Genomic DNA, 19,851 nt, shown 5'->3' on the forward strand with positions numbered 1-19,851 from the left:
TGTATACAGATATCTACTGTATTATTATTACAACAGGGAGATCTAGCACACTACAAAATACAACCCACCCTGTAAAGAAACACAGACAACAGACAGTTTTACAAAGGAAATGCAGGCACTCTGGATACGGACAGGAGGGTAGTTGATAAAGCAATCAGTCCAAACTGTTCAAGGTTATTTGGTTTCAGCACCAAGGGAGCAAGGGGTCATAAATGTCACTAGAGGCCTTCGGATAAGGGCCAGGGGGACAGAACCAGAATGTACCTGGTGCTTTGGGTGATCTTGGTGCTCAACAGCGTCGAGTTGGTTCCAGGATGCTTTGCAGCTCCCGTGACAGACTTCAAGATGGGAGACAACTTCGGGTATCAGGCGGCAGGCAGTTCAACAAGCGAGGCTGCACATATGGCTGCAGGCTGGCCTACACAGTGGCTCGGGGTCAAGAATCATTGTCTCTGTGCTGATTGGCAAATCTGGAACGCTGTTTGAGGCGTCTCAGACGGCTTTAGTGACTGCAGCATGACAACATTCAGTGCTGCAGCCGGTCGTGGTTTGAGGGCTTAACGTCCTCAAAAATGTCCTTAAAAGGTGGATGATGGTAGATACTTGTCGTGGTGCTCCTCCTAGCTTCTTCGCTGGGCTTGTGTCGTCCTTTAAGGCAGACACGTCAAACCTGAGGAGAGCGTTTGCAGGCAACAACTCTGTCATTTGTTCAGAGACAGTCTGGTACTTCACACCTAGGAAGCTTGCTGGCAGAAGCTAGCAGAGCACACTGGGCCTCATTACGACCCCGGCGCTAAACCATGGTGCTATTAGCACCATGGTCCATGCCGGGGTCCGCCATGCTGAATGGCGGAATTTCCGCCCCATTCCAAGGTTGGCGGGGCGGTAATTCCCCATTCACCATGGGCCCTTCCCCATTCCTATTTTAGCCCCATAGGGCTCAATGGGAATGGGGAAGGCGCTAAGTATGGTGCCGCAAATTGCGGCACCGTACTTGGCACCAAGGTCCCTTAGCGGCACCCTACTTTAACGGCTGGTAAAACCAGCCATTAAGGTCGGGTCCCACAAAGGGACCTCGTAATTAGGCGCTAATAGGATAACGGCGCCGCAGCCTTTTGCAGTGCCGTTAACCCATTAGCGCCTGGGTCGTAATGAGGCCCACTGTGTGCTGGCTGGGTACCAGGCCTGGAGCTGCTGGACAGGTCCTCTGAGGTCTGTATCTCTCTCTGTTCCCAGGAAGATGTTTACGGGAGGGATCTTGCTTCCCGCTTCGAAATCCTGACCTTCCTTCACTGGCAGAAGCTGTAAGGCAGACTGTACCTTCAGTCAGGGTCCAAATGAGTCCTTCTTCTTACTCCTTTCGAAGTTGTCAGATGGTCTGCCAAAAGAGGAGCTCAACCCTCTTTTAAAACCAAATGGGCCCCAATGATTGGTGCGGGCTAAGCCTACCTTATTAACCAATCTTTCGGTCCCCACCAACAATCTTCTGTTATGCGTGAGGTCAGCCTATGCAAAAAATGTAATGTTCGCTTTTGAATCCCAACATATCCTTGAAAATCGAACATGGGCTAGTAAAATAGTCCCTGGGAAGAGATATCTCGATGATATCTTTGGAATTTGGAAAGGCCGCAGAGCGGAACTTGATACCTTCCTCATATATATGAATGAGTGCCATTTGAGAATCAAATTCGCACTGGAAGTGAGAAGCACAGGTGTTCACTTCCTCAATGTTGAAGTCACCCCAGACCTAACTAAATTGAAGACATTGAATTATCATAAACCCACAGATATAAACAATACTTTACACTATACCAGTTTTCACCCACTACACTTGAAAAATAATTTGCCACTCATGCCTGTGAAACCCCTGGGTTTGGGCGTGTTATCAAATGCAATAAATGAATGAAATAAAATAAATACATTTCCTATGAGTTAGAAGAATCACCTCGACTGACACTGATTACACTGAAGCATCCAACACCATAGCTGAAAGATTACAAACAAGAGGATATCCTGGATCTGTTTTAACACAAGCAGAACTTAAAACTGCAGCACAGAGTAGAACCAATTTACTTAGACCCAAAGTGAAGAGAAATGGCCCTGCACTGATTTATCTTACTAAATTCTCCAAAGTGCTAAAATTAACAGATTGTTGAGGAAAAACTAGAAAATCAGCAGACTAGATGCACAGCTGTCTAAACTATTTCCACGCCCACCAATGGTAGCTTACACGTGAGGAAAGAATTTGAGACAACTTTGTCAAAGCTGAAAGAGTTTACACCACAAACAATTGTTTCTCAACAAATGTAAATACGGGACCTTTCCCTGTCTAAATTGCAGTAATTTCAATAATGTACAAAAAGGTGATACTATAAAACACCCACGTACTGGTCAGAAAATAAGCTTCAAACATTATGCCACATGTGAATCTAAATGTGTGATCTACGGTCTTGTGTGCCCCTCTGGACAGTTCTATGTAGGCCAAACGACAAGGAAAATGAAAGAGAGACTCAACGAACTTAAGTCCAACATCAGAATGAAGAACATGAAATCCCTGGTAGCCAGGCATTTCCTAGAAAAGAGACACTCAATAGCTCCATTGAAGTATCTCATACTCGAGGTAGTCAAAAACCCAACCAGGGGATGCAACCACAAGGCACCCCTCATCCACAGAGAGATGTATTGGATATATAAGCTTGATCCACTTGATCCATTTGGGATGAATGAAGAGTTCAATCTCATACCGTTTTTATAGCAATAACAAAACTCTCTATAAATGACTCCTGCGCCTGAGCTAGACGACTTCGGACATCATCGTCCTATGTATCATATTATAGAGATCATGAATATGTGCATTTAAACCCAAGTATAAATCTATCATCATAGATAATCTCTAGCATTGTGCTTGTACTGAATGTAATAATGATTTGACCAAAGAGTGAATGTCTATACACCATGTATTGTATATCATTTGTTTATTAAGTGAACTATGAGTACCTATATCACAACAGCCAAACTTACAGCCTATGGACTGTACTGTGTCCAAATGACTTTGTAAGTTACTCCTTCACTTGAGCTAAACTTATGTCATCATCATGTGTATCTACCATCCGAGACACTGTTGGACAATGTGATTGTACTGTACAACATCATGTTATGACCACAAACCGTATGCCTACACACCATGTATCTTCTGGTATACAGATTACATCCTAATGCAGAGCATGAGATTGCATTCTGCTAATAGAATGATATGCTTATGGAACAGTATAATGTACTTCACATATCAATTATTTGATCCTGTTTAGCACACCATGTAATAGATCTCAACAGCAACTTAATATGTTTGAACTCCATAGACATGAAGGTCGCCCTAATCCAGTTGGGACTGAGAATCGTTGTTTAGCACACCACATAATAGATCTCATTTTGTCCTCTATACTTAACTAAATAATCAAAATAAGCTAAACACCTCTTTGATTTTGTGAACAGGCACTGATTGGGACATCCCAAAATTAGGACCCGAAACATTAAGGCACCTTATCACAGAGTTATGATCTCTATTACACATCTCACAGTTCTAGAATAGTTATTAGCACCAACAACATCTTTAAGGTTTAATAACTACATGTTCATTAAAATATGGCCGTCAGGAACTTATGTTGATAAACCAAAAACATTACATGCGTGATGTCATTGCATACGTGATGATGCAGCACATTACGCTTTATTTAGCAGGCCTTTAAAAAAGCCAGCATGACGGGCCAAATCCTGTGCGGCTTTTATCTCTATGTGCATTGAAGGGGACACAACCCTTCCTCTAGTCCTTAACAGACTCCAGTTCGACCTTTATGGTATACTACCTGTTGACTTAAACCTATTCACTTTCATAGTGTTCGATTCTTATACCTATATAAAAAATACCACAAACTGATGACGGATTCTTCCTATCAGGTGTAACTATAGGACCCACTACAAACCCCCCCAGACGCCATCCAAGGGTGCGTAAAACAATTCATGTATCTGGTTTGATAAGGAAGGCACTTGAACCACTACTTTGTGAACAAGAATGACCAGACCAAATATTTTGAATATGTTTAATATACACTACAAACCATGAAAGTCCATATGATTTCAGATAGTGAAACTTCTCATCCAATCAAGAAAATCTATACTAAATCCTATTATCTTGAAGAATAGACCACCCCCAGTACCTCAAAGAATTCAATACGGTGATGTTGTATTGCTCTAATTACTACTATACCAATATGATCAATAGCATCGATTGCTGGAAGAAATCCATACACTGAAGCCACTCTGTTAATTTACTCTTTTTAGAAATATGAAACTTGAAGTTTGAAGAGTATTTGTTACTGTCCTAACAATGTAATGCTCCTGATGAAGGGACAGTGTCCCGAAATGCGTAGAGCTCATTTTTGCATTATACATTTTATCACAAGTTTTTCTGTGAAGCATGAATTCATTTCTGCCCTACACCAGTAAAAAATACTCATGTATTGTCATATATAAGAATTGATCTAAATTTGGACGGAGTCCTTCCCAGCATATGTGGTGCGCAGGCGATGGGAGTGTCCACCAACAAGGACGCTGCTTCTCTTGTGATGTACAGTGGAAGTTTTCTGTACTGAATTTCTCCCCTATGCCCAGAACATACTAAGAATTATCGAATTGGATGTCTTTCACGTTCTACACAACATATTCTTCCAAGAAAGGTGTGCATACTACTTACCTTGACAATGTGTGAGGTCATAACCAGAGTGCTTTGCACCAGGAAAGGTAAAGGGGTGACAACATGTGCTTCTAAGTCCCACCAATCTTCCTGTCTGGTGTGGATCAAAGGGTCTCAAGGGTTAATGGATCTCCCTCTGTGGTTCCTGATTAAAGCGGCAGCTCTCCCTTGAAGCGTCAGTCAGACCAGACCTATGGTCACCACCAAATCACATACTCATACCTTCCTGTATGGGGTCCGCTTGCGGGTATCACCACTGTAAACAGTTGTCCCAGACATAACATTTCACTGCCCTTGAAAGTAAGAGGCAGGAGCTGACTTCAGGTTGCCACAGATGCATATCAAAAGGGTGTTGGGTATCCTGTCCTTTGTCAGTCCTGCGACCAGGCCTCTCATAGGACTGCTTCAATTAACTTCTCATCAGTATGGGTTGCCACCAGCAGGGCAGACAAGGGGTAGGGCAGATCCATGGAGCCTTTGTCAGTTAATGAGGCTGACCATGTGTTACGCTCACCTGGTATCCACAGGGACGCCACCCAGCCGGGTTACTCGCTGGCATGCTTCTCACCTTTGCCCTGATGTGGTCTGCGGGGAAGGTTCTGTCTGAAAATACAGTAGGACTGTGTTCAAGACTGACTGACTGGGGTAAGTATCCTCCCTCCACCCCCGTATGATTTCAGTCCCTCTGGCGCCCTCTCCTCACCTTGTGGTAGAATTAGGCATGCTCTCCGTCCTGCCTTCTTTGCAGGGGTGCGTTGTCTTTCATGGACGAGTGCTGTCCAGTTACTTCACTGACGCCGGCCCGTTTGATATTGTTCAGGTAGGTCTTATTGCTGTTCTTTAGTTTTGTTGCTATCCTGCATGCCTTTCTTTGTTTAAAATGTCTCTTTTTTCTCCCTTAGGTATGCAGAGCTTCAGCGCGGTTAACTGGCTTGGTTGAGCCCCGCTGGTAAATGATGGTGCATTAAGAGCGCTATGATGCAGTAAGTAAGCGCTATGCGCAGCACTGCAAAGTCTTGCCTTTGCTAACCTGTGTTTTCCTTCCTTGTAGGTCGCAGTGTTCTTCAGCACGAGTGGAATGTCCGGAGTGGTACCAGCCGAGAGGCGACCAGCCAGGTAAGCCTTTTGAGCAGTTCGTAATTTGTAAATGTCTCTACTGCTTTCTTTAATGGTGCCTCTATCTTTCTCTTTTAGGTCGTTCTGTCCGGGAGGCGTGCAGATTCGAGGAAGCTGTTCTCAGTAGCTGCGAGTGTTTAAAGATGAAGACTGCAGGTAAGATGCTGCTGCTAATGATGTTCCTTTTGTCTCCTTGCAGGTTCTGCTTCTCCGAGGTTGGAGGGAATAGCTGGACACGGTGAGCGTCACGTTGCAAGCTGCAAAGTAATGCGAAGCGTGTTGTCTTGTTCGTTGTGGTTTAAATAGCCCCAACAAAATAGTCAAGGTAAAGTAGTCCCTAGGCTACCACACCCAAAACACTAGACCGCATAGCTTGGTTCTTAGGAACCAAGCTATGTGGATGCCTCCATGTTGGCTGACAATACAATAAAGTAGTTCCCAAACACATTGTTTTTCGTGGTGTATGAGCCTGGCGCCATAGGTGCCAGGACTGGCCCCATGAGGGTTTTTGAAGAGGGTGCCAGGCTCTAAAGGCCCGAGTCCTGACTCCACCTGGCCAATGGGTCTGCCAGAGGGGGTTTTGGGTGAGGGTCGTGACAGCACCCCCCCAATAGCCCCCTCCCATGGTGTTCCTTCTGTCTGGCCCAGGTTTGGTTGGGAAGTTCTGATGGAATTTCCTGATTAGACGTGGTGCGTGGATATTCTCACTGGGCTCCCAGTATCTATCTTGTGGTCCAAATCCTTTCCAATCGACAAGATAATATAGCTTGGTCCTAGAGTATTAAGAGTCCAAGATATCTTTGACTTCGAATTATGGTTCTCCGTCAACAAGTATGGGCTTAGGTGGTGTCCCAATCTGTGTGCCGGGTTGTATTGGTTTCAGGAGGGACACATGGAATACTGGGTGGATGTGTAGATTAGGTGGTAAATCCAGCTTCACGGCTGCTGGGTTGATAATTGTCTTAATGGTATAGGGTCCTAAGAATCTGGGATGAAAGGTCTGGGTTCCCTTGATGGGTACGAATTTGGCGGCTAACCAAATTTTTTCTCCTACTTGATAATCAGGGGCCTTTTTCCGCTGTTGGTCGGCGAATCTCTTTTGTTTTTCTTTGGCATGAATAAGGTGTTCCTTTGCCCTTTTGAAAGCCTGAGTAATGGTTGTGTGTCGAGTCTTTACCGCTGGCATTTCCAAGCTGGCTGGAAGGTCTAGTTCAGAGGTACGTGGATGTCTGCCATAAAGGGTATAGAAGGGCGTTTGTCCCGTGCTTGAATGCAAAGAATTGTTATATGCATATTCGGCTATCCATAGTAGGTCTTTCCAATTCCTTTGTTCGTGGTGCAGCATGCACTGTAAATATTGCTCGAGTGTCTGATTGGTTCTCGTGGTTTGGCCGTCCGTTTGGGGATGGTGACTGGTAGATAGCCGAACGTCGATCTGCGCCATTGCACAACATTTTTTCCAGAAGTTTGAAACAAACTGGCTGTCTCGATCAGAGACCAGAACCAAAGGGAAGCCATGTAGCTTAACCACGCCCTCCAGGAACACTTTTGCTAAAGTGGCTGCGTCTCGGAGGCCTTTGAGAGGAATAAAATGGGCCATCTTCGAGAATAAGTCCACAACTACAACTACAAGGATGGTGTTGAACCCTTGGCTTGGAGGTAGATCAGTGATGAAGTCAAGGGAAAGAGTGTGCCATGGAACTGGAGGAATGTCCAATGGTTGTAGGAGACCAGATGGTTTTTGTTTCTGTGATTTATTTTGTGCGCAGACACCGCAGGACTGAATATACTGAATGATGTCCTTACGCCAGGAAGGCCACCAAAAGTTCTCTTTCACCTTAGCTAGGGTATTGGCGATCCCAGGATGCCCTTCTATCAGTGAATCGTGATAGTTTGAAATAATATGCTGTTGTAATTCCTTCTTGGGTACATATAGGCGATCCCTAAAAAAGGGTAGATGGGTCCTTGATTGTATATTGTTCTCCTTGAGTTTCTATGCGAGGTAGGCATCAGGATTCATTGTCCATTGGATTTCTTTTCATAGTTCTGCTTGTGTTAAGGCTGTCGTGATACCCAAGAGTTTGTCTTCAGGTATAATAGGTACTGAGTCTGGATATACTATTTCATCTATGCCCATGCGAGATAAGGCATCTGCCTTTCCGTTTCGGACTCCTGGTCGAAATGTGATTACATAATCATATTCGGTGAAGAAAAGGGCCCACCGTAATTGGCGCGAGGACTGGGCCTTGGCTGTTTTGAGATATTGCAGGATTCGGTGGTCTATGATGACTATAATGGTGTGTCTGGCCCCCAGAAGTTAGTGCCTCCAGGCTTTAAAGGCAGATTTGATAGCCAGGAGTTCCTTGTCCGTGATGGCGTAATTAATCTCTGGAGGTGAGAACTTTTTTGACCAGAAGGCCACAGGATGTAGCTGGCCGGTTTCCGGGTCTGTCTGTGAAAGGACAGCCCCCATTACGAGACTGGACGCATCAGTTTCAAGGACATAAGGGAGGTCTGGACAAGGATGTCACAGGATTGGAGCGGAGGCAAACCTTCATTTAAGTTCCTGAAAGGCTTCTTCTGCTTCTTCGGTCCAAGCAAACTTTTTATTGTTTTTTTGTAATAGTACTGTGATTGGGAGTACAACCTGAGAGAAGTCTGGGATGAACCGGCAGTAGAAGTTGGAAAAGCCCAACATGCTTTGTACCCCTTTCAGAGACGTCGGTGAAGGCCATTTCAGAATGGCATCTACCTTGTGCACGTCCATTCTGATGCCACCTGGAGTAAGGATAAAACCAAGAAATTCTACTTCGGTGACGTGAAAAAAGCATTTTTCAAGCTTTGCATACAAGCGATGGTGACGGAGCTTGGTGAGGACTGAACGAACGTGCCTGACATGATCTTGTTCCGAGGCTGAGTATACTAAGATGTCTTCTATGTACACTAAGGCGCACACATCAATTAACTCCCTGAAGACGTCATTCATGACATATTGGAATGCCGTCGGAGCGTTGCATAACCCGAAGGTCATGACTTGATATTCAAACAAGCCGTACTTAGTACGGAAGGCGGTTTTCCATTCATCTCCTTTTCTGACTCGGACCAGGTGGTACACACCTTGAAGGTCCAATTTGGTATAAATCTGGGCATCTTTAACTTGGTCTAGCATCTCAGAGATAAGTGGCAAGGGGTAGCGGTTCTTCAGGGTGATCTGGTTCAATGCACAGTGGTCAATACAGGTTCTCAAGTCTCCTTCATTTGTCAGTACGAAGAACAAAGGACTGGCTGCGGGGGACTTCGAAGGACGGATAAATCCGTTTGCAAGGTACTGGTCTAAATAGGATTTCAAATGAAGGTTTTCTGGTTCTGTGAGAGCGTAGATCCTGCCGCAAGGGATTTGTGCACCAGGAACAAGGTCGATCTGACAGTCATAGGGCCTGTGCGGCGGCAATGTATTGGCTCGGTCCTTTTGGAAAACATCCTGGAAATCATGGTATTTACTTGGCAAGGTATTAGTTGCTCCCAGGGTTGATACTGTCACTCCGGGAGTCATGGGGATACAGACGTTGGGTTTCTCCTCTTGGTAATAGCAAGCAGGGGAGCAGTCACCGGGGAAGGTTAATTTTCATGCCCGCCAGTCTATCAAAGGGATGTGAGCAACCAACCATGGCATCCCTAGTATTAGCCTGAACTAAGGTGCCTTGATGAGATCGAATGAAATAGACTCCCGATGACCGTCCTGGCACAGGAAGGTTACCCTGGCTGTGCACTGGGTTACTGGTCCGGAAGCGATTTCTGTCCCATCCACGGTGGTTACCTTGTCCATAGTTGGCTTAGAACATAAAGGAAGCCCCATCTCTGCTGCCAGTTCTTGATCAATATAATTTCCAACTGCTCCGCCATCGATGTATGCTTCAACGGCATGCATTCTTGACGACTGTTGGTGGCTAATTAAGATCACTGGTATTGCAAAGTGCCAGGTCAGCAACTCTTTCTTCTCACTCGACAAACTGACCTCTACGTTTGTCGAGCTTGGTAGTTTTCGATTCTTTAGCTTCATCCTTCTCTGTGGCCCCGACTGTTCTTCTTGGGGGTTTTACTGGACAGTCCTTCAGGAAATGTCCTGGTTTCCCATAATACAAACAAAGCTGTTGTTGTCTTCTTTTGTCCCGCTCTTGTTTTGTTATTGGAGGCCGTATCCCTCCAATCTGCATGGGTTCTACAGCATTTTCAGGTACATGGGGTGTGTTTTCCCTTGGTTGAACATACACGGTCCGAGGGTCCGTCTTAGACAGGTCTGCCTTTCGGTCCTGCAACCGGTGGTCTAGCTGCACGACAAGATTTATGAATTCTGCACAGTCTCTGGGTGGATCAACCACCTGGGCTAAGACGTCCTTTAATTCGCCTCATAAGCCTCGATGGAATAACGTGGTTCTTTTGTTTTCTGGCCATTTAGCTTCGGCAACCAGTCTATTGAAGGTAGCAATGTACGTTAACAAGTTCTGATTCCCCTGTCGGAGGGACAAGAGTTCATTGTCTACTGCTTGTTCCCGGGTATGGCGAGCAAAAAGTTTTTCCATTTCTCTCTGGAACCCCCCAAAGTCATGGAATAGAGGATCGTCATGGGTTACCAACGGCACCGACCAATCTACTGCACTACCACTCAGCTATGATGAAACAAAAGCTACCCGAGCTTGGTCGTTTGGAAATGCTCCAGGCCTACAAAGAAAATGAAAGCGGCACTGATTGATGAATGCTGCATACTTCCGTGGGTCACCTGAGAACCTTTCTGGTGGTGCCAGGGGCACTGTTCCAGGTAACGTGATCTGTACCGGAGTGGGTGGTATGGCAGGGTTTTGCATTGTTGAATTGCTTCCAGGTAGAGGTGTCTGTCCTGCCTGTGATTGCAAGTATTGCCTGCTAATCTCTTCAGTGTGTTCTTTGGTCACTATTAGGTCTCTCTGGAGGGCATTAGTCTCTTGTCGGGCAGAATGAACCTCAGCACGAAGCTCTCCTAGTAATTGGGCCAATTGGTCAATTTCTGATGTCTCCATGGCGCCCAAGTGTATTTGTTATGGTAGTCTTCGCGTTCTGTTACGCTCACCTGGTATCCACAGGGACGCCACCCAGCCGGGTTACTCGCTGGCATGCTTCTCAGCTTTGCCCTGATGTGGTCTGCGGGGAAGGTTCTGCCTGAAAATACAGGAGGACTGCGTTCAAGACTGACCGACTGGGGTAAGTATCCTCCCTCCACCCCTGTATGATTTCAGTCCCTCTGGTGCCTTCTCCTCACCTTGTGGTAGAATTAGGCGTGCTCTCCGTCCTGCCTTCTTTGCAGGGGTGCATTGTCTTTCATGGGCGAGTGCTGTCCAGTTACTTCACTGACGCCGGCCCATTTGATATTGTTCAGGTAGGTCTTATTGCTGTTCTTTAGTTTTGTTGCTATCCTGTGTGCCTTTCTTTGTTTAAAATGTCTCTTTTTTCTCCCTTAGGTATGCAGAGCTTCAGAACGGCGAACTGGCTTGGTTGAGCCCCGCTGGTAAATGATGGCGCATTAAGAGCGCTATGATGCGGTAAGTAAGCGCTATGCACAGCGCTGCAAAGTCTTGCCTTTGCTAACCTGTGTTTTCCTTCCTTGTAGGTCACGGTGTTCTTCAGTGCGAATGGAATGTCCGGAGTGGTGCCAGCCGAGAGGCGACCAGCCAGGTAAGCCTTTTGAGCAGTTCGTAATTTGTAAATGTCTCTACTGCTTTCTTTAATGTTGCCTCTATCTTCCTCTTTCAGGTCGTTCTGTCCGGGAGGCGTGCAGATTCGAGGAAGCTGTTCTCAGTAGCTGCAAGTGTTTAAAGATGAAGACTGCAGGTAAGATGCTGCTGCTAATGATGTTCCTTTTGTCTCCTTGCAGGTTCTGCTTCTCCGAGGTTCGAGGGAATAGCTGGACACGGTGAGCGTCACGTTGCAAGCTGCAAAGTAACGCTAACCGTGTTGTCTTGCTCGGTTGTGGTTTAAATAGCCCCAACAAAATAGTCCAGGTAAAGTAGTCCCTAGGCTACCACACCCAAAACACCAGACCACATAGCTTGGTTCTTAGGAACCAAGTTATGTGGATGCCTCCATGTTGGCTGACAATACAATAAAGTAGTTCCCAAGCACATTGTTTTTCATGGTGTATGAGCCTGGCGCCATAGGCGCCAGGACTGGCCCCATGAGGGCTTTTGAAGAGGATGCCAGGCTCTAGAGGCCCGAGTCCTGACTCCACCTGGCCAATGGGTTTGACAGAGGGGGTTTTGGGTGAGGGTCGTGACACCATGGCAGGGATAAGGTTTTGCCTTCCCCCTTCTGGAGATGCTTTGATGTACCCATGGCTGTCACATTCCAGCTGAAGAAGACAGGAGGACTGCTCTGTAGGCTGTGTCCAACGAGAATACACGTGACTATGTGTTTGTTGTGCGGCGAGCATGGGAATATTTGTGTGGATTAGCCACACACATTTTCCAGAAGTTGATCTCCCATCGTTCAATTTCATAACAACATTTCAAAAAGCCCAGGCCTGCACACACTCCCTGTGCGGATGGTCGAATTCCTCATAGGAGCCATGAAGAACAGCATTCTGAAGTGCGGGCAGTCTAGTCAGCTACACTTTGGATACGTTTTTAAAGAGTGAATACTGAGTGACTCCGGATCAAGCCCCTGTTACTGATCGGCTCTGTGTTGCCTACGCAAAGCTTCCTGTGCCTGAAGATGTCTGTGAACTGCCCTGGACAAGAAGATGTGTCTCTTGGCGGTGCCTTGAAGCATGGACCCTTAGGAGCCTAAGTTTTCCTATGTGGAGAGGCTGATCCTGCTGAGTAGCCTCTTACATGCCGTTCGGGATCTTGGGATCTCTTTGAAGTGCCTGAGGAGATCTTCTCTCACTCTGCCTCTGGCTGTTGACTAAAGCCTTTGTCGGGGGGAAATTCTGCCGGGGTCGGCCGGGCCGTCCGCAGACCTCCAGGCAGGGAGGCCCCAACTCCTCCCGTGTATCCCAGATGAGATAGAGTATGAGACACACACAAGGAGCAAGGTGACTCTGCTGTTTATTAGACAAAACGGCAGGGATGGGTCAAGGAGCGTACGCGTCCGTCCTGACACACACACAAGCATGGGGCTCGCAGGCCCTTTTTACTGTATTATGACGCGCTATTTGCGTCACTTCAGAAAGTTAACAAAAAAACCTATCGCCACTCTTAATTGGTTGCTCGAGTGGTAGGGTTAGTATAGCACACATATAGAGGACAATGTTAGTGGACAAAGGGTAGTCAGGTGATATATCTGGGTTGTCCCTACAATTAGATACATGAAAATTGTTACATGAAGACTCCTGAGGATTGGTTAATATTACTGGCGTCAGTGATAAGAGCCCCATGTTCTGATTGGTGCGCCCGTGAGCTTCCCAGCCTGGGACCACCGCTGTTCCCAGCTCTCGGTGTACCTGCAATTGCAACAATGTTTCACTATGGGTACGTGCAGACAATGTGGGGATTTATTCATAGTTGGAAGGCTGACCGCTCCCACTGTCGCAGATGTCCATTGAGCCTTTCAAGTGTATCTGCCTGTGTCTCGTAGCGAGGGATCCAGACGCCTTTTCTCTCCTGGGTTTGGCATCTCGTCAGGTTCGGCTTGGTCACGTGGGGAGGGACCGTGTTTCAGGCAGAATTCTGCACAATTAATATTGCTGTTCCACTGTGTGTCTGGTTTAATTTGTAGGTGTGACCTTAACGTTGGTGCGCGGAGTGCGAGGTTGCAACATCATGCCTTTGATGCTTTGTTCTTGGAATGTGGGTTTGCAACATTGCGACCTTGGCTGGTTGTTTCACCGGGCCCATTCTGCAGGATCAGCAACCAGACTCTTGCTTTGTTAATGTCCACGGGAGCTCTTGTTTGAGGCCTACTTGGGCCTGGTGCATAAGTGGTCCGTTTGGTGCATAGGTGCTTTAGGTTATAGTAGCATATAGTTCCATGACCAGTATCGTGTCTTCATTATATTTCTTATGGTGGTAACTGGTTTCAAGAGAAGCGTGAGCAAGCTTTGTAGATGAGTTCATGACGCGTCTTGTGTTTCTGCATTCTGAAAGCCTATGTAAAAATAATAAAGATGCACGTCCGTGAATATGCCTGTCGCCTACGTCATAGCACTGAGTATATTCTTCGTGTAGATCGGTGTGGGAATGTCCAGTGTGTATATTTGTACAGATGTGCTTCCCGTTGTCTAGGTCGTCATGGCATCTCTAACGACGTGTAGATTTTAGTCTAGTTGGTCCGTGCCGCAGGTGTCGGCATGGCCAGTGCGGGCTGTTGGGCAGGCAGATGGACACATCCGTATGTTCCTGTACCAGGGTATTTGGTCGTCTGGTAAATGGACAAACTCTTCTCGTGGCGGGTGTCTGGGTCGTGACCCTCTAGGCCAAGCGCGAGAGGTGAAGGACGGGAGCCTGGTCTTCCATTCTCCCACTTCAGTCCCCCCTCTGGTCGACTTGTCGACCACAAACATATCCTTCTCGTTATCTCCTCTTACTCGCCATATCTTAGTTATTCCTCCTAGATGTCCATAATGGTTTACATGATCTTCAAATGACCAATACATATATTCACAGGTTCCTCCAGGAGTACAGTATACCCATTTCCCTATGTAACTCCTGGGGTTTCTTGGGTTCTCGATCTTCACTGATGGTGGGTCTAGATGGTTGGTGATGATTTGGGTGCGCAACTTCTCCCTCTCCTGTATTATCACACCTGTATGTTGGCCGTCATCTGCTGGCATCAAGGGGTGCATTCCCACCATTTCGAGCAACTCGTCAGTGGTACGTGCCTTCCGGGCCTTCCAAAATCTAATTATGATCAGCGTAGCTCCAGCCAAAATAGTACAACCCACTATTATTTTCAGTCCATCTGACAGCCAGGATGGCATCCATGACCATAATAGTGAAAACCAGCTCTTATCCTTGTTTACACCGTTACTTTCATCCATCATTTTGGAGTGCATCTGGGCCAATTGTGAAACTGCTTCCGTCAGTGTACCATTATCAGCATCGTTGGCAGGTATGAACGTGCAGCATGATTGTTCTATCTTTGCACAAACTCCTCCTTCCATCGCTGTGAGAAGGTCCAATACATATCTGTTCTGGAGTGCTACCATCCTTATAGCTCGCAGCTCCTCTTTTATTGCGTTAAACCCATTTACTGTAGAATTGATGGTCATCATTAGTTCCCATCTAGTTATTTGGAGCCATTTCGCGTTTGCATAAGCCTGCAGTCCCGGGTGTATTATTGAGGAGAAGAACATTGCTGCTCTGCTGAATAGTCTGTGTTCTGGCGGTATGGAGGTTAGTGCCGTTTCCGACCTTCCCCACAGGTAATTTCCTGTCAGTGGCTCTCCTTGTATTTTTCTTCTATTTAGGACAGTATCATTGCTGTTGGTCCTGTTCCCTTGCTCCTCCTGAAGTGGTGCAGATCTCTTTTTTCTCTTGTCCCCTTCATCCATTTTGGGAAAGTTCGCCACATTGACATGCTTCTTAGGTACCACTAGTGATGGTACATTGACGTGCACCATTGTGCACACACCATTCCACAGGGGGGGCAGTGTATGGTATGCCTTTTCTCCACAGGCCCAATAATGGTCCATTATTACTGCTGTTCCTGCTCCCCCCTCAGGTAACTCCATCACACTTGCACAATTGGTGTTATATCCTACGTCCACCTCTCCTTTATGCTGGTAGCATGCCTTGGGCGCAGTCAGTGGTAGTATTGTTATTGGGTCTTCATCTGTTTCTACCCACGTGAGCATTGGTACATACTTGATCCACGTCGTCCAACATCGGTGATTGTGTGCCTCGATAGTTGAGATAGTTTCTTTTGTTATCATGTTGTTGCTAATCACTCCTATCTCCCAGCTGTTGTCCAGATACACCTTTCCTGTTATCGTCACCAGCGGCCTCTCCCAACATCCTTGTTTACCCGGAACTTCAGTGGCGTACCAATCACATGGTAGATACTGCAGTGTTACTTTCTTTGTTTCTCCTTTTGCAGGGCCACTTGTTATGTATCTGAATGCTTCAGCATGTAAACTGCTCTTGTGGTAACTCAAATAGGTCTTGAGGAAGTTGTTTTCATATGGATATGAGTCTCGTGTTTTCCATGTCATGTGCACTACCGTCCCTTGAAATCTTCCTTTCGTTTGGAACAGTGCCAAGTATATTATGCACCGTGCTGTCTTTTCATCAATTTCTGTGGCAACAAATGTTCGTGAAGCACTCATGGCGTATGGTATTAATGAGCAAACGTAGCAGCTGTCCTCAGTTGTCTGCTTACCAATGCGGGTCATGTGTTGGTACCATATGTTGTTTGTGACGTGTGTTGAATCTTGTATATAATTATCAATACCTTTATTGTCTGAGTATGTGCTGCGTTTAACTCTATTTTGCTTGGGTGCAAGGTTACTACTATCACCTGACGTAACACCTGTTGCAGCAGGGGACGGGGGTATATTAGGTTTAGGTGCAGCAATAAAATTAATAGCATAGCTGTACTGCCATACAGAGGCAGCCAAGAACCCGGTGATCATCAAAATCCCTATTACTTTTATTACATATGCTAATCTCACCGGCATTTTGCTCTTACCTTGCTGCAGTCCTGGCAGCGTATTCTTGCGACGTTAAAGTTGCCCACCTGAAAAATCTCAAAATGCTTGTTATTAAATGTTAGTTGTTTGTTTCCTTTAAGCTCTCCCTATCAAATAGTCATTCAGTGCCCAGGCGAAGAGCTGTTCCCACGCTACTCTAAGTGATCTGTCTCTTAGGATCGGCAAGTATGGGCGGAGGTGGGGCATGGAATATTCTATGGCCAAGAGGAATGCTGTGTAGTAGACACGCACCCTTCTTCTTTTAGGTACGTTGGCCTTTTTATTTCGTATACAAATTGGTGTGACAATTCTTCTGGGTAGTTATCGTCTGGGAGTACCATCTACACCTGGGCAGTGAACTTGTTAGTAAGCTATTATCTTAACAATACAATAATACGCAGTTCCTGTATGTGCGAGAGAAAAAGAGAACATTCACTTGTTTACATGTGTATTTGTGAGGCAATGTCTTTCAGTTCAGTTATAACTATACTTGGTGGTCAATGGGCGGGGGGTTTGGGCTCAGATGGCGGAAGTATTTTTACTCTTTGAGCGTGTGACCATGGGGTGGGCAGTATGGGGATCACCCCTTTCTTCGTCAGTTATTGTCTCCGGGGAAGCTGGGTAGTGACATGGTAAGGGAACAATTGGGTTGTTGTCCGTGGTAGAGCTTCCTTCCTCTGTCGGGGATGTTGTTGCTGCTCTTCCACTGGACCTGTCGTTGGCGCTGGGGCGGGTCTGCAGTTTGTAGATCTTTACATCATGTAGGTGGTTCCAGGCACGCTTGTCTTTTAGTTTTACTGCTCTTGTTGATACATCCTCTACCAGATGGGGGCCAGTGAACCGCTTATCGTTCCACTTTCTATTGAAATTGCGAAGTAGCACGTGGTCACCTTTGGCAAGTTTGCACAAGTTCTCCTTTTCCAATTCTGTACTGGCGCCTTCTTCTTGATTGCTGGTAGACCCGCCCCGTGTGCGCTCGAGCTGTTGAGACACAAACACAACACTAGTAATCAAAGAAGACACATATTGATACATTTCATCACCTAACACACTTGCTGAACTTTCGTGGTCAGTGAATGCCCTTGACGTTGGCGTTAGGGGAAGGCGCATTTGACGTCCAGTAACCACCTCGTGAGGGGTGAGGTGGTGGTCGGACCCTGGCCTATTCCTCAATTCAAATAGGGCTAATGGAAGGCATTACAACCAGCTTTTCTTTGTTGTTTGTTGTATTTTTGCAATTGCCTCCTTCAATAGGCCATTCAGGCGTTCACATACACCGTTAGCCTGTGGGTGGTATGCACATGCGAATTTATGTTTTATGCTCAGCAAGGATGTGATATGCAGGAACATTTCGTTTGCGAAATGTGGGCCATTGTCTGACCTTAACACCTCGCACACTCCCCATCTGGGGAAGACCTCCCTTACTAGGAATTTGGCTGCTCTAAATGCATCTGGGTGTGAACAGGGCCCTGCTTCAATCCACCTAGAGAATGGACATACTACAACAATCATATACCTATTACCTTGACATATGTTGATCATATCAACATAGTCAATGTGAGGGTGCCGAAAAGGTCCCTCTGGCCGGGGTATGGTACCTCTTATCACCTTTAAGGTATGACCGGCCGTAAACTGCTGACATGTGAGACAATTGCTGATAAAATTCGACACATGAGAATTTAACTCGGAACAGAACCAATCTTCTCTAATTCGTGCTGCAATTATTTCCTTGCCTGTATGGGCTGGGTGATGTAATTGGCTCAGGGCGGTGTTTAAAAGTGCCAACGGTATTACAACTTTCCCAGTGCCACCCTGGCGCCATAGTGCGTCGGTTGGTGACATTGTACATCCTCTTTTTACCCATATTTCTTTTTCGGCCATTGGTGCAGCCGCTTGTAGCTCCATAATCTGTGTGGCTGGGAGATGGGTGTACCCTTCTTTTATCAACATCTCCCTAGCCATTCCCCTCCCTCTCCCTCTCTGTGAGTCTGTGGGATTCCATATCTCACCAAAGTATGCAGCATATTTCGCATGTGCGTCTGCTGCTGCATTCCCTTTTGAGACGTGATCTTCACCATTGGTGTGTGCGGTGCATTTTACTAGGGCTAGTTCTTGGGGGTCGTTTATAACTTCAATCAGTTCAGCCAATAAGAGGGCATGTTGCACTGGAGTGCCATCAGCTCTCCTAAACCCTCTTCTTCTCCATTTTGATAGCCCTGAGTGGACAGTGGATGTAACATATGCACTGTCGGAGTATATGGTTACTCGCTTGTCAAAACTTTCCTTCAATGCCAATATCAGTGCAACCAGTTCCGCGGCTTGAGCAGAATAATGCTGTGGTAATTGTACACATTTCATAGCCACACACACCGGCGCCTCCATCATTTTTACCACTGCTGCCCCAGTCCTCCGTATCCCATCTCCTTGATCAATAGTTGATGACCCATCAATAAACAAAAGCTCACCTCCCTCTAGTGCGTTTTCTTCAACTTTTCTAGTACACGAGTACATTTCAGTTATTTGGGTGCAGTCATGGGCGTAATCTCCCTCCTCAATTATTTCTGCTAGGAACCTTGCAGGGTTAACCGTGCTACATCTAACAATTGCTAGTTCAGCCCTAGACAAAATGATCTCATAACCTGATGCCCTCTGCGTTGTTAGTGTGGACTTAGGTTTATTCAATATTGCAAATAGTGCATGTTCCACAAACAGTGTAGTTGGACACCCCATGGTTATTGCTGATGCTTTTTCCACTGCAAAAGCAGCTGCAGCGAGACCTTGTTCGCAAGGGAAGTGACCTAACATCACAGGGTCTAAGTGACCACTGTAAAATGCTACTGGTTTATAGCCCATGCTCGTTTTTTGGGCCAATACTGCTTTCATCACTGCTGAGTCGCAATGTGAAAATATAAAAAATCGTCGCTCATAGTCTGGGGATGCCAGTACCGGAGCAGTTGATATCGCGTCTTTCAATTCATCAAAGGCCTCCCTCATTTCCATAGTCCACCTCAACGTTTTCTCCCCTTTATTGGCTTCTCTCAAACCCTCAAGCAGGGGTCCTTTGTATGAACTGTAATCAAATACCCATGCTCTACAGTAGTTGCACAGCCCCAGAAATTGCTGCAATTCTCTCACAGTCTGTGGCATTGGAGTGCTTGAAATGGCCTGTGCTCTTTGTGGTGCAATCTTTCTTCCTTGTTGGGATATCAGTTGGCCAATGTAAAGTACCTGTTCCTGACAGTATTGTATCTTATCCATGTCTACCTTGTACCCTTTTTCAGCCAATATCGTCAACATTTTTAAGGAGTCCTCTCTGCATTTACTTTCG

This window comes from Ambystoma mexicanum, chromosome 8 (assembly GCF_040938575.1).
Source record: "Ambystoma mexicanum isolate Mex_15411 chromosome 8, UKY_AmexF1_1, whole genome shotgun sequence".
In the NCBI taxonomy this organism is placed as follows: Eukaryota; Metazoa; Chordata; class Amphibia; order Caudata; family Ambystomatidae; genus Ambystoma; species Ambystoma mexicanum.